The sequence below is a fragment of the Coffea arabica genome, chromosome 10c (genome assembly GCF_036785885.1).
Source record: "Coffea arabica cultivar ET-39 chromosome 10c, Coffea Arabica ET-39 HiFi, whole genome shotgun sequence".
Lineage (NCBI taxonomy): Eukaryota > Viridiplantae > Streptophyta > Magnoliopsida > Gentianales > Rubiaceae > Coffea > Coffea arabica.
The window spans coordinates 50,253,351-50,266,222 of NC_092329.1; the positions used below are offsets into that span (position 1 = coordinate 50,253,351).

Genomic DNA, 12,872 nt, shown 5'->3' on the forward strand with positions numbered 1-12,872 from the left:
TCCACAATGCAGCAATGGCATGGGGATAGGGAATACCTGCTAGTTCCCATTTTTTGCAAGAGCATGTTTGCTTATTGATGTTCACTGCATATTGGTCACCATATGGGCAGCTGACTTCATAAAGATCATCAATTGACTTGAATGGAAAATAATCAAGTGCTCTATCTATATTTTTCTGCATAATGTGAAGAATTCTGGAACAGTGAGGATAAGTCTGCCACTTCTCTTTGGCCAAATTCCTATTTTTTTGCATTCTCTGCATCATGTACAGCCATATTGTTTCAAACATTTCAATTATTGGCTTCTCCCTAGCATCAAGAATTTTGTTGTTGAAGCACTCACAGATATTATTCAATAACATAGCACATTTAGGATGAGTGCTAAAGTCAGCTCTGCTCCATTGACTTGGTGGTTTGTTATCAAACCACTTGGCTGCCTCTACATCAATTTTAGTCATTTCTTCCATTCTGCTCATGAATTGGGCTGATGTTGTTGCTTTGGCAACAGTCCATAATGCTCTCCTCAAACCTTCTCCTTTGAAACCAGCAGATGAAAAATTACTGTATAAGTGTTTCACACAAAATCTGTGGGCTACATTTGGGAAAATCACATCACATGCTTCAATTAGATTTTTTTGTTTGTCACTCATTATTGTCCGCTCATAATCCTTTTTAATTTTCAAATCTTCTTTCAATAGTTTGAAGAACCAGCACCATAAGTCCTTATTTTGACCCTCTGCTGCAACATATGTAATTGGGAAAATGCCATTATTGGCATCAACTCCAATAGCTACTAGCAAAGCTCCTCCTACTGATCCTTTCAAAAAAGTGCTACTCCAATAAATTGTCTACATCCAGCTAGGAAACCATGCTTCACTCCAGCAAAATAAATGTACAGCCTCTCAAATCTTCCTTTTCCTGTTTCTGAGTCTCTAAAGCCATCAATATTTTTCATTATCACAGTGCTACCGGGTTGGATCTTAGAATTTCATGCATATAAACCCCTAATTTGCTGTACTGGTCTTTTTCACTGCCCTGAAGAATTTTCAATGCTTTTCTCCTTGTCCTATATGTTTGATTTTTTATGAAGGAGCACCTATTTTCTTTCATTACTGTTTTCCTAAAATGCTCCAAATCTAATTTATGATTACACCTAAACTTTTCACAGTACTTCCTAGCCACCCATCCAGAATGCAGAAGAGGGTTATCATATGTAAAATCGCATGTGTGATTATCTTCAAATGTTCTTATTTGAACAGTTCCATCCCCACTTAACTTTCTAGCATATATAACCCAATTACATTCACTATTTCTTCATTTTGCCCTCACCCTTACTATATCTTGTTTCACAAACTTACAAGGCATGCCTTGTTTCACACTATAATTATGTACAGCAGTCTTGAAAAGTTTCAGACTTGTAAAGGACATGTACAACTCTAATTTTGGATTGTGAATATCTTTAGAATCAAAAGTAGGAGACCTCAATTTAGAGTCTTCATCATCAGACTCATGGATGCTTTCAAAATCAGATTCAGAATCAGGAACCGGCTCTGTTTCATTCAAAGGATCAATTCTCCTACCCACATTTTCTTTCCTGTGATTGTCTACCCCCAACCATTCAGCATTTTTGTCAACATTATTATGAAACATACCATCATCAGCATCATCACCTATTTCATAATCTGAATCAATAGCTGAAAAATAAGGTTTATCACTTGAATTGGAATCATTATCACAATTACCATTATTAGTAGCACACCCTCCTTGACCTTCATCCCTAATATCATTGTTACCATCACCATTTTGGGGTTCATTTTCTGTCTCATCTACCTCATACGGATCATAACCTAGTTGTTGCACTAGAATTTCATGAAAGGATACTTCAAGGTATAAGTTAACTTCCTTAATTGGTCCAACCTCCCCCTTAACATAATCATTCAACTCCCAACTGTTGTTTATCCTCCTAAAAGTGTTATTTTTCCAACCATAGTACACCTTATGACCATATATACCAACACTCTCAGTTAATCTATCCATTTCGAAAACACTTAGACCTATACTCTCAACATAGTCAAAAACACACAAATCTCCACATTTATAATGGGGATCAGAACTATATGATATGAGTCCTCCATGGTGACATTTTAATGTAATAAATGTGCTGCCCATTTCTGGTTAAAGAAAACACAATATATATATATATATATATATATATATATATATATATATATAAGGGATTGTTTATCTTTATAATTTTATACAATAAACTATTGACCCGCACAACAACTTTCTAACAAGGACCACTTTAACACTTTTTCCATACACATGGCCGAATACAACCAAAATTTGTATTATTGTTTATTAATCACTCTCACCACAAAATTATAGTCAAGCAGCAACTATTACACAAACATAAGGGACCGCATTCACACTATAATAATCAAACCAAGACAAATTTTCCCATTTATTTATACCTCATACAAATGCTGGGATCTGGAAAAAGAATAGCCATAAATTATAGTGAAGAACTATTTCCAAAAAAGTACAAACACATGGGACCACATATAAGGTTATCCTTCTCCAAAAAAACACATATCTTTAGGTAATGTAATTGTTGATTTTGGGTATAAATACCATAATTTGGGGGTGGACAAATGTTGAGCTCTTTCTTCCGCAATGCCATTTTTTTTCTTCACCTAAAATGCTCCACGGATGCCATCCATGCCCTCCTTCTTGCCAGCAGATGCTAGAAACTGTGACGGTGAGATTGGCCAAAAAAAGTTTTAGGGTAATAGAGTTAGTGAGAGAAAAGAAGGAAAAGAATGGAGCTTTTCCCTTTTGTTATTATCAAATTTTCATCCATTACAAAAATGGCTCCATTCAGTTTGACCCGTTTTTTGTTAGGTATAAAGTTGGACCTAACAGAGTGTGCTTCTCATGTGCAAAGTTCCGTCCAAATTAAATAATTGTCCTTCATTACCCGTCAATTGTCCTTAATTGGCCCAAATTACGGAACTTTGAGGATGAAATGTGTTTTGGGTGAAACTTTGAGGATAAAATTGGTCAACAATCCAAACTTTGAAGATGAAAAGTGCATTTTTCCCTAAATCCTAATTTAGTTTTGGCTGCAAATCTACCATGAAGAACGGCTAGTTTCTTTTCCAGTTGAAGGATAATTGAAGTTTTGATTCAGCAATACTATGAGATCTAATTTGATTTATTTGTTTCATTTATTTATAAGTATTTATATATTTCCTGCTCATTCATGATTATGATTATTTTATGCGATTAAATAATTGGCCACTATTTAATTGTCAGAATAATCTATTGCCATCTAAAATATCAAATCCGTAATTGTTTGATAGTTTTAGTATTTGTGGCGAGTGATATAATTTGATTGTAGAAGAATCTTTTGAATTTATATCATGGGAATGTATAATCTAACTTAAATGAACCGAGCTCGTGTGTTTGTTGCTTAGAATTGGTAGCTTCTCTAATTATTAATGCTATCAATAAGTTAAATTCTAAGAGCTTGTTTAGGGTTGCTTAATTGGCAAGAGAAATAGTCACAGAACTTGTTGTGGTTATCGAACAGTAAGGAGAAGTAGGTTGTCAGAGCTCGTTGACAACAATAACCAGTTTATTTATGAATAATTGATTTTACCTTTGCATCGATGATCAGTTAAATGAACCAAAGTGAAGATTAGAACTTTGACTAGAGTATTGTCTTTTCTTGGTTTAGTTTTATTTAATTTTGTGCTATTGCCTGAGCTATTTAGTTAATTTCTCATAATCCCCCTTTTTTTTATTGTCTTCACAAAGAAATAAATCACCCAGTCCCTGTGGATATGACCTTACTCACCGCTACACTCAAATTCATATTATTAGAGTAGGTATTTTTATTTTTGCTGGTTTGACAAGCCAATAGAAAGACTCATTTATCTTTATCTAGTATACATTTCTCAATAGAGTACCAGTGTTGAGTATCAATTATCAATATATCTACAAATGTTTATATGTGACATTTGTGTAGATTGGCTAATATATCTTCACCCTCTTTGACGTTGATGTGCAGAAATGGAAGGAACAAGAAGAAAATAAAATTGTGATAAAGTAGGATGTAGGTCATAACATTGTGGAACCGTGGTCAAAATCGAAAGTTACAAAATTGGAGCAAAGATGAAATGTTATAAAGAAAACACTGAAGAATTCATCACTGATTGTTGAGTGGAGTATTTCCCACAAGTACTTTGATAGTGTTTGATGAGATGTATAGAATTTTAGACTGTAAATAGTTGTAGAGACTCACTAATGTACAGATAGCGTAAATATGGTACCTTGTATATGCTTCAGTTCTCGATCAATAAAAATTTGTAATTTTACTTTAAAAAATAATTATCATTGTTTTTGGCTAACCGCTACACCGTTTGAATTAGCATTCAGATTAACGATGTAATTTTAAGTCTTTATATTCTCTTAGATACCCGAAATTCTCTTATTTCTTGCAAACGATACCAACAATAGTATTCGTATATTATGTTAGTTAATCTAAACATGCATAGGACATAGATGTTAGTACTTTATAATTAGCACTTGAATGACTTATTTAATTACTGGCTAATCCATGTCAATATCATTGTTATCGTGAGCTTTCGCTGTCAATTTGGTTTGTAAACACTTCAGAACCACACACCCACACACACGGTCTCAGAAAGCCACAAGGAAAACGTTTGTGTACTCCACGGTCTCGGAGGGGCAAACACGATACCGAGTCACACACAAAGACACGTGCATTTACATAAGCAACGAAGGAAATTAAGATTGACAATAATTAAAATTTTCACGCACAGAGGTGAAAATAGTAGATTTACGTAGATAAAGAAATATATATATTCGCGGTTATTTCAGGCTATAATGATTGTTATAGTGTTCGCAATTAGTTACTAAGATAGGCAGTCTCTAACCCCTCGTTTGATACACAGGAATAACCTGGAAAGGAGAGGTCTTTCCAATTTGTTCATTCCATTTCAATGTATGGTATGGTTCATTTAAGTGGAAAAACCCTTTTCTCTTAAAATGTTCATTTCAACTTTTTTTTCTGAAATCCCATTCCTCAAAAAAGTTTAGGGAAAGCCCTTTCCTCTTTTATCTTAGAATGCATCATGATATCCTAGGATGTCATATTTATCCATATAAGTTTTACACTGCATCATGATATCTTAAGCCATTTGTAAGTTCAATTAATATTTGAATGTAATTTTTCATAATAATTAATTTTTCTTATATTTAAAATTTTTTCTTTTATACTAGGAAACAAATGCTTTAAGATACTTTATTCTTTGACTTTTGAACAATTGTGCAAGACTTCTTTTTAAACTTATCAAAATTGGAAATAGATTAATAATAAATTATAATTATTTGACTTCACGTAGTTTATATTTTATGTTGCTAATTATATTGCTAGTAAATTTAAAATTTTAACTTAAATATATATATATATATATATTAAAATGAATCAAGTATTTACAATTGAAGAATTTGATATCAATTCTCATTTATTTTTTAAGTAAAAATATGAAAATTTCATGTAAATAGACAAATTCTATTATATAACAAATAAAAAAAATAATAAGACATATCATGTCTTATAAACTAATCTAGGGCAATAAGTCAAATCTGTATTTAGCATATTCCATCTCAACATTAATTATACCAAACATTGAAAACTGAATCAACATTTCATTCTGACTTGACTAAAAAAATCCCCAGAATTTGGGCGGAAATGTATTTTGGGTGAAAAGACCTTTTCATTTTGGACATTTTCGCATATTGACTGAGAGGTAAGATCCAACTTAATTATAGGGACACTAACAAGGTAATGGTAAAGTCCCTGATTCGAATTTTAAGTTCTTTTTTATCTCCTTGTCTATTATAAAGTTTAGGGTAAAAAAAGGAAAAAAACTAGGCTGTGGAAGAATAGTTAATTTTAACTGTACATGATGCAAAGAGTATTTTTGGAGAACTACAAAATTGCATGTTAGACCAAAGTTTTTTAAGCTTATTGGATTTAGAGTTTTGGTGCAGTGGATTGTATGCCTACCCTTTATGCCATAATTGGTTTTTCTTTTTGCAACATATTTAGTACCAACCCTTACATTATAAAATAATGATAAATAATTTTTTGTTCTTTTATATTTTAAAGAGCTGTTAGTCTGTGGATTTTATTAATTACTCAGATTTACGTACATGCCAAAACTCGTCTACAATTTAACTACTCAACAATTAATTTCTTTTACTTTTATTCAATATTATTGTCAAAATAATCTAGGATAAAATTTGACAAATCTTATATATACCTCATTTTTTTATAATTGCACTCTCATTATCATTTTTATTATATGGTTTACATTTATTAGATTATATGATAGAAAAATAGTGAGAGTGCCATTACATAAAAATGAAGTGTGAATAATATTTTTTTTAAAAAAATTTACTCTACAGTCACCATACAACACACCACTACACGCCCGCGCACACGCTGACCCACTGGTCTACACCATTAGCCAGTCAATTCACAAACTCCTCCGTGCACGCTTCAACCGTTGGCATTGGTTCCAATAAAGGTTCTATAAATGGACCACGAGTCACATCTTTAACAATAGGTATAAAAGAGCGAATGCCATGGCTCAAAAGGGATGATTGTTTTGCTGACGTGGCCAATTGTTATTGGCTGGAGTGTGTTCGTCCTCGTGTGTGTGTGTTTGCTTGTTTTTTTTTTTTTTTGTAATGCAGAAGCTGCAAATTGGGCCGTGCGTTTGTAAGCCTGAGTGTTTTGCTGTATGGAACCCACCAAAAGAGCAATAATTAATAGCTGTCCTTTTTCTTCAAACATTTGGGTCATTTCTCTTCCCACCGTACCTATTTGCAGCCTTTTGGTGACACCGATTGGACTAATAAATTGTGATAAAAATTGGAGTAGTTACTGAGCTCAATGTGACGGGTCATGTCTCACTCATTTGCCCTGGTTGCCATGTTCATTTATATTCTTTTTGGGATAGCTGTGCCTTGGTAAACTGTCATTCAATTTTTGTTTCCTTTTCCGAGCCACACGATTTCTCTTTTGGCCGATGAGCTTGAGACCAGGAAAGGTTCCATCTTTCTCTTCCTCTTTCTCTTTCGTCTTTTCATTTCTTCCTCTCTTCTTCCCCTCTTTGCTTTTCTTCCACTGGAACAAGCCAACAACAGTCAACCGTCGAATGCCCATTTGTTTGAGTTCAATTTTTTTTCCCAGATATCATGTCTATCTGTTGGATTTATATTACAGCAAGACAAATGGGACAAAGAAAAACGCAAGAAAAACTTAAGCCATGAAAAGAAGAAGTAGAAAGGGGAAAAATGGATCTTCATCAGAACATGTATGCTTTTGTTTTTACATTTTTTTCGTGAAATTTAAGCTGGTTCTGTGAGTCTTTTTTCGTTTAATTTTTTTCCTGATCAGAGGAAGAAGATGAGAAGAAGAATAAGCAGATGAAGAGAAGGGAATGGATCTTCAGCCTAATCGGGTCTGTAAGTTTATTTTTTATTTTAATTTCACCCATCAATTAGCCATCAATTATTTTTTATGAAAAGAAGAATTAGCCATCCGACTCCCTCTCTCTGACCCATGCTCTCTTTCTTCTCGCCTTCTTCCTCATCATCGCGAAGAAAGCTGCACTTTTTCTCTCGAATTTCTTTCTGATAGACAACAAATTGAAAAGTTGGCTGGAATTTTTTTGCTTCAAATTCTCTTATTGCTTCATTTTTTCCAAACTATGTTTATTAGTCTTTTAGTTCTTTTTCTCCTATTATTTCTGATATCTCGTGCCACTTGCCAGTGTTGTCCCCGCCGATTAGCGCTGCTCTTGTAAGTCCCTCTTCTCCCTCTAATTCTAAGCAGTTCCTTTTTCGCTTCTCTGTTCTTGGTTCATTGTAAATTTTTGAGCAATGTAACTGGATTCAGCAGTTTCTACTGAGTTCTTGAACTGCACTCGGAAGAATTTTTAGCCCATCTCGTGGTGATAGCATTTGATGGTTAGAGTTGCAGATTATTCGCCTTTTTCACTTGACACTGGCAAACTTATATTAGGTCAAGAAACTATAGCAAATATTATGCGCAAGTCCCAGAATTCGCCAACATTAGACTAGTGCATGGACGTTTATGAAGTTCAAGTTTTGATCACTGATTCGAATTTTGTTTGTTTCTTTTTAATGAGAGTTATGAAATTGAAATTATTGATGGGATTCTTTGTATTATTGATGGGATTCTATAAGAATGCATTTCTCCTTTTTGGTGAAATGTTGTTTTGTGTTTTCTACTTATTATATGCACTTTTTTTCTGTGGAAAGTTATGGAAAGAAATTAGACAGAAATATAGAAAATTTCAGACATATTTGAACTGAAAATGTTCCCAAAACCTATTTAAATGAAAAAAGACCATCATCAGTAGTCGTTAACGTTATTTTAAATGTATAGGCCTTGAAATTGCAAAGATTGTAGCTTTGTCCTCTCTGTTTTAATTTTGCCAGATTTCTTTTGTCTCTGTTTGGACCAACTAGGACACAGAAAATGTGTTGTTATCCCTATAATCCAAAGAACTGGATTAAATCAGTTAACTTTCTTTTATTTTTGCTATGGTGACACTTCCCCAGGAATTTCTTACAAATTAGCCTTGTAATTGGGAGTTTATGTGTAAGGGCTTGTATTGGAAGTTTCATGTCTATTGCCTGTTACTCTGTGACATTGTAATTGGCTCTGAATTAGCATATAATGAAAATTTTGTTCCAGACTGATCATACTTGTGCTGTTGCATTTACTGCCCTCTTTTGGAAATGTAGCCTCCATTTCATTGCTATTGCACAAGTATCATGATTGCTGTCTTTTCTGACACCTCGTGTCCTTTCCTAAGATATTTGGCCTTTTGGTATTTTTTGTCTCCTATTATTTACCAGATTAGTTGTCTAATTTTTTCCCTATTATGATGTTGTGATGTTGCAGGTACATAATCTGGAAATTTCCTCCACCATCTTCATGCGGTTTTGTAAGTTTTGTTTATCCCTTTTGAAGGTAGATTCCATAAGGATATTTTCTCAAAAAAGTGTATTCTTTAACATTGTTTCCCATGCTTCTCGAACCTTCTCAGTTTAAGGAAGAAAATAGAAAAAGCAGATCAATGTTCCTGAAATAAAGTACTTGCTTTTCATCTTTTTTCAGTTGTCTAATTCTGTCTGAATATTTATCATGTGGGGTTCTTGAATCTTTTTTTATTTTATCGTTCTTAGTCCCATTTATTGTGGTTTTGTCTACCAGTATAATCTGGTGTTTGTATCAGTGATGCTGGAGTCCTTGATTGGATTTCAAGAAATTGTAGGTTCATGGTGTATTGCCTTGTATACTAGATCATATGGTATATAATCTTGTTTTCAAGTTAAATTGGTCCTAATGACGGGTCAATGTGATTTTCATGCTAAAAAAGTCTTGTGTCGTTGATGGCGCGACTGAATTTTGGGAGTTTAGTAAGCTGTTGTAAGTAGTATTTTGTAGTGATAATGGTATTATTCACTATGGCATTTTAAGAATTGTACCTAACCACGTGGATATTTTCTCCTCCTGGTGGTTTGGTGCTTTTTCTTTTTTAAATACCTGATTGAATTATTTGATGATTTGACTTGTTGCTTATGGTTATACGTTGGTTTGTTTTGACAGCCTTGTGTGTGGAAACTCCCATGGTATTATCAGAAAGTATGACTTGATGTGGTGCAGACAATGCTTCCGCAGCAACACTAAGGAGATTGGATTAATTAAGGTAATGGATTCGAAGTTTTAAGAAAGGAATGATCATATTATTACCTTCTTAAAAAAAAAAAAAAACTAATAGAGCTACTATGATGTGGTGGTTGTTTTCATTGTCATGTTAATATTCATATTCATGTTAGGATCTGATTTTGCATTTAAATTTTTTTGTATCTATGGTTCTAGATACGAGTATATGCCAATTTAAGAATTTTGTAGTTGGTTGTTGGCACTCTATGATACTGAGTTATGGGTCTTGTTTTTCCATTTTTGTGCCGTCTTGAATAAATTACTAAATCATTCTGATTTTTCTTGCATTTGTCATTGCAATATCAGTGAACAAAAAGGCCGTTGCCTCCTTGCTAGCGGATTTTGTTGAGCAAGCTGCCATTGGAGATAAACGGATCCCAAGTTGTTATTTTCTTTGTATTTTGAACAATTTTGGCTGTTCTAAGTTACCATTGAACTTGAATTGGTATGTGAATCAACAAATTCTACCATATGCTATTCTTTAATAGAGGGTATCACATATTTTCTTGAGGTTGTCCTTGGTGTGACTATTTTGTGAATGCAATTATGGTGAATTTTTTATTTTTATTATAACAAATTGATGAATTGCAGGCAATGTTTTTAATTAGTTGGTTAATTCTCTTGAACTGAAAATTTTGGATCGTATATGTTTTATGTCGATGGCATGACAGATTGGTTCTCGTTCATTGTGACCAAATCTAGATTTGTATTGGAACAGATTGCTTTTTTTTTATTTATTTAAATCAGATGAGAGGATCTTTTGCAAGCATTTCTTATCATTTTGCTATTGCAATAATTACTGAAAAATGCAGAGCCAAGGTATATTCGTGCAAAAACATGAATATTCTAGAGTATTTTCAAAATGAGACTGGTATATTCGTGCAAAAACATGAATATTCTAGAGTATTTTCAAAATGAGACTCATTTTAGCTAATGAATACTTATTAGTGGGTTTACAATTTTGTTAAGTTATTAGAGCTTTATTATGCCAGCAATACACTTACGTGCCTATAATTTGCTAAAGAAAATGACCTTTTGTTTATTTAGCTCAACCTAAGCTTTTGCCTTTCTTGGATTTCTTCTAGAGTTGGAAGCAAAAATGGCCACCTGTGAAGAACAACTGGTGAGAGAAAACGTAAGTTTTGTTGTGTCATTCTGATTTAATTTTTTCCTTTAAATTGCTCTTTTGAGACCTGGTATGCTTTTCTCTTTGATCATTTTCAATGGCCTTTGCTCTTTTCAAACTCATTCAAATTTTCTTTTTAATCATTTTTTGGCGTCTTTCATGCAGGTATTTTGTTGATCTGCTCAAAAAAAGCATTCCCTATGGTAACTAAAAAGATACACTTGTTTAAAATATATTTCTTCATCTTCAAAATGTATTTCTTTTTGCTTCAGTTCTTCTGTTTCTTTTTCCTTCATTGGGTTTCCAACACTTATAGAATTGATGAATTTCTTCTCTAGGAATCAGGAACTTGTCTGCCAAGTTGGTCATTGGCCAAAATTTTGAGTTACAAAAGATCTTGGGATGCTACTCTTTTGAATGCTTTGTGTTCAATTTTTTGTTTTTTAGCACAGAAAATTGTCTCTTGTTAAAACCTTTTGAATATTTGTTTTATGAGCCTTAAGTGGATATTAAACCAAGTATTTTCAGCAATCTTTTTTTTGATTAATTGTTTCTGATTCACTGGATCTTATAAATGGTTTTCCTGTTTGTAGGTGGTTAAAGTTTTGCCCAAGACAAGGATTCTCAAATATTAGATTCTAAGCACCTGCTTGAAATAGTAAGTTATTGTTTTAACACCTTAAATGTTCTATTCATTTGCCGAAAAAAGAATTAACTTACTGCATAACTGTAGTTTTGCCTCTTTAATCATAGACTATGATGTTTGGTAGCTTAGAAATTCTTGTTAGAAAATTCAGTTTTAGTTGATTTAAATATGTATTTACAAAACATGATGTTCTCTTAGATTTGTAACATCTCTCACCTAATTTAGCATATCTTGATTGCATTATTGATAAAGATGTGCTGAGAAATAAGCTTCAGTTATATATCCAAACGGTGGTTTTTTCTATTCCTCGTGAGATTTGCTTCGGTTGTACATTTTTTTCTCTCAAGTTAAATTGAAAAGTTATTCTGTTTACTGATTTTATTACATGGACGCTTGTCTTGGGAGATTGGTATTGATCATCATTTAAGCTGTGAGGAATGAATGAAAAAAAAAAAAAGCATACCTAGCAGAAAACCCTTCACCATTTTTCAAGTTCTTTGGGGCATTGTGATTTCTTTCACTGGCTGGTCCTCATTGAATTATCAAAACGAATCTAATCTTTCTATGTTGGCAAACCGCAATCGTCTCCTCTTTTGAATACCTCTAATTACTCCTCCTCAGAACCCAAACAGACCATGGCTAGGGAAAAATATGAAGTTATGATTCTATAGAGACTCGTCCTAAGGATGGCTTTTGAAAACTTATCACTGGTAGGGTTTCAAAAGGCAATCTTGGAGTTGCTGTAGTTGTAAGGAATTAATATGGATTTTGGACCATCGAATCAGTAAACGATCAGGAATAGCTTCCAATCTTCATAGATCATTATTGCTACAAACTGGAATTGGAAGTTTATGCTATTAATATTTTTAATCTTTTAAACCAATATGATACTGCTATTTACAATGTGCTATGGTTATATTTGATTGTAGGTATCTTATCGTATTTTGGCAGCAAGTCTTGATCAAAGCATGTAAGCAGTGAAGCAAATCAGATGGTAGATTGTTTAGCTAATGTATAGGATGCTAACAACAAGATATCTTTTATTATGATGTTATGCCCTACCATCTTTTAGTTGCAAGATGACTGTTTGGGGATTTTATTCTCATTTTGTATGATTGTATATTATTTTAAAGTTCCTTTTATGGAAAAAAAACTTCTAAAACTATGAAAAGCTAAAACTGTAGCTTATTTTTACTATTTAATAAAATTACAAAAACATAACTGCAAAGATATTGATGCATT

The 12,872-nt window shown here is 33.0% G+C and overlaps 1 long non-coding RNA gene across 5 annotated transcripts; it reads left to right on the top strand.

The window, feature by feature from the left end:
• Window positions 1-6,987: 6,987 nt before the first annotated feature.
• On the top strand, window positions 6,988-12,872 carry LOC113714378 (uncharacterized). Of its 5 annotated transcripts, XR_011822266.1 has the most exons (11): window positions 6,988-7,147; window positions 7,291-7,414; window positions 7,498-7,561; window positions 7,874-7,902; window positions 9,034-9,076; window positions 9,742-9,841; window positions 10,165-10,303; window positions 10,944-10,993; window positions 11,150-11,187; window positions 11,578-11,642; window positions 12,560-12,872. It is a non-coding gene; the product is annotated as an uncharacterized lncRNA (long non-coding RNA). The 5 variants fall into 5 exon arrangements; XR_011822264.1 differs by having other exon boundaries at window positions 6,988-7,414; window positions 7,498-7,565; XR_011822263.1 differs by having other exon boundaries at window positions 6,988-7,414.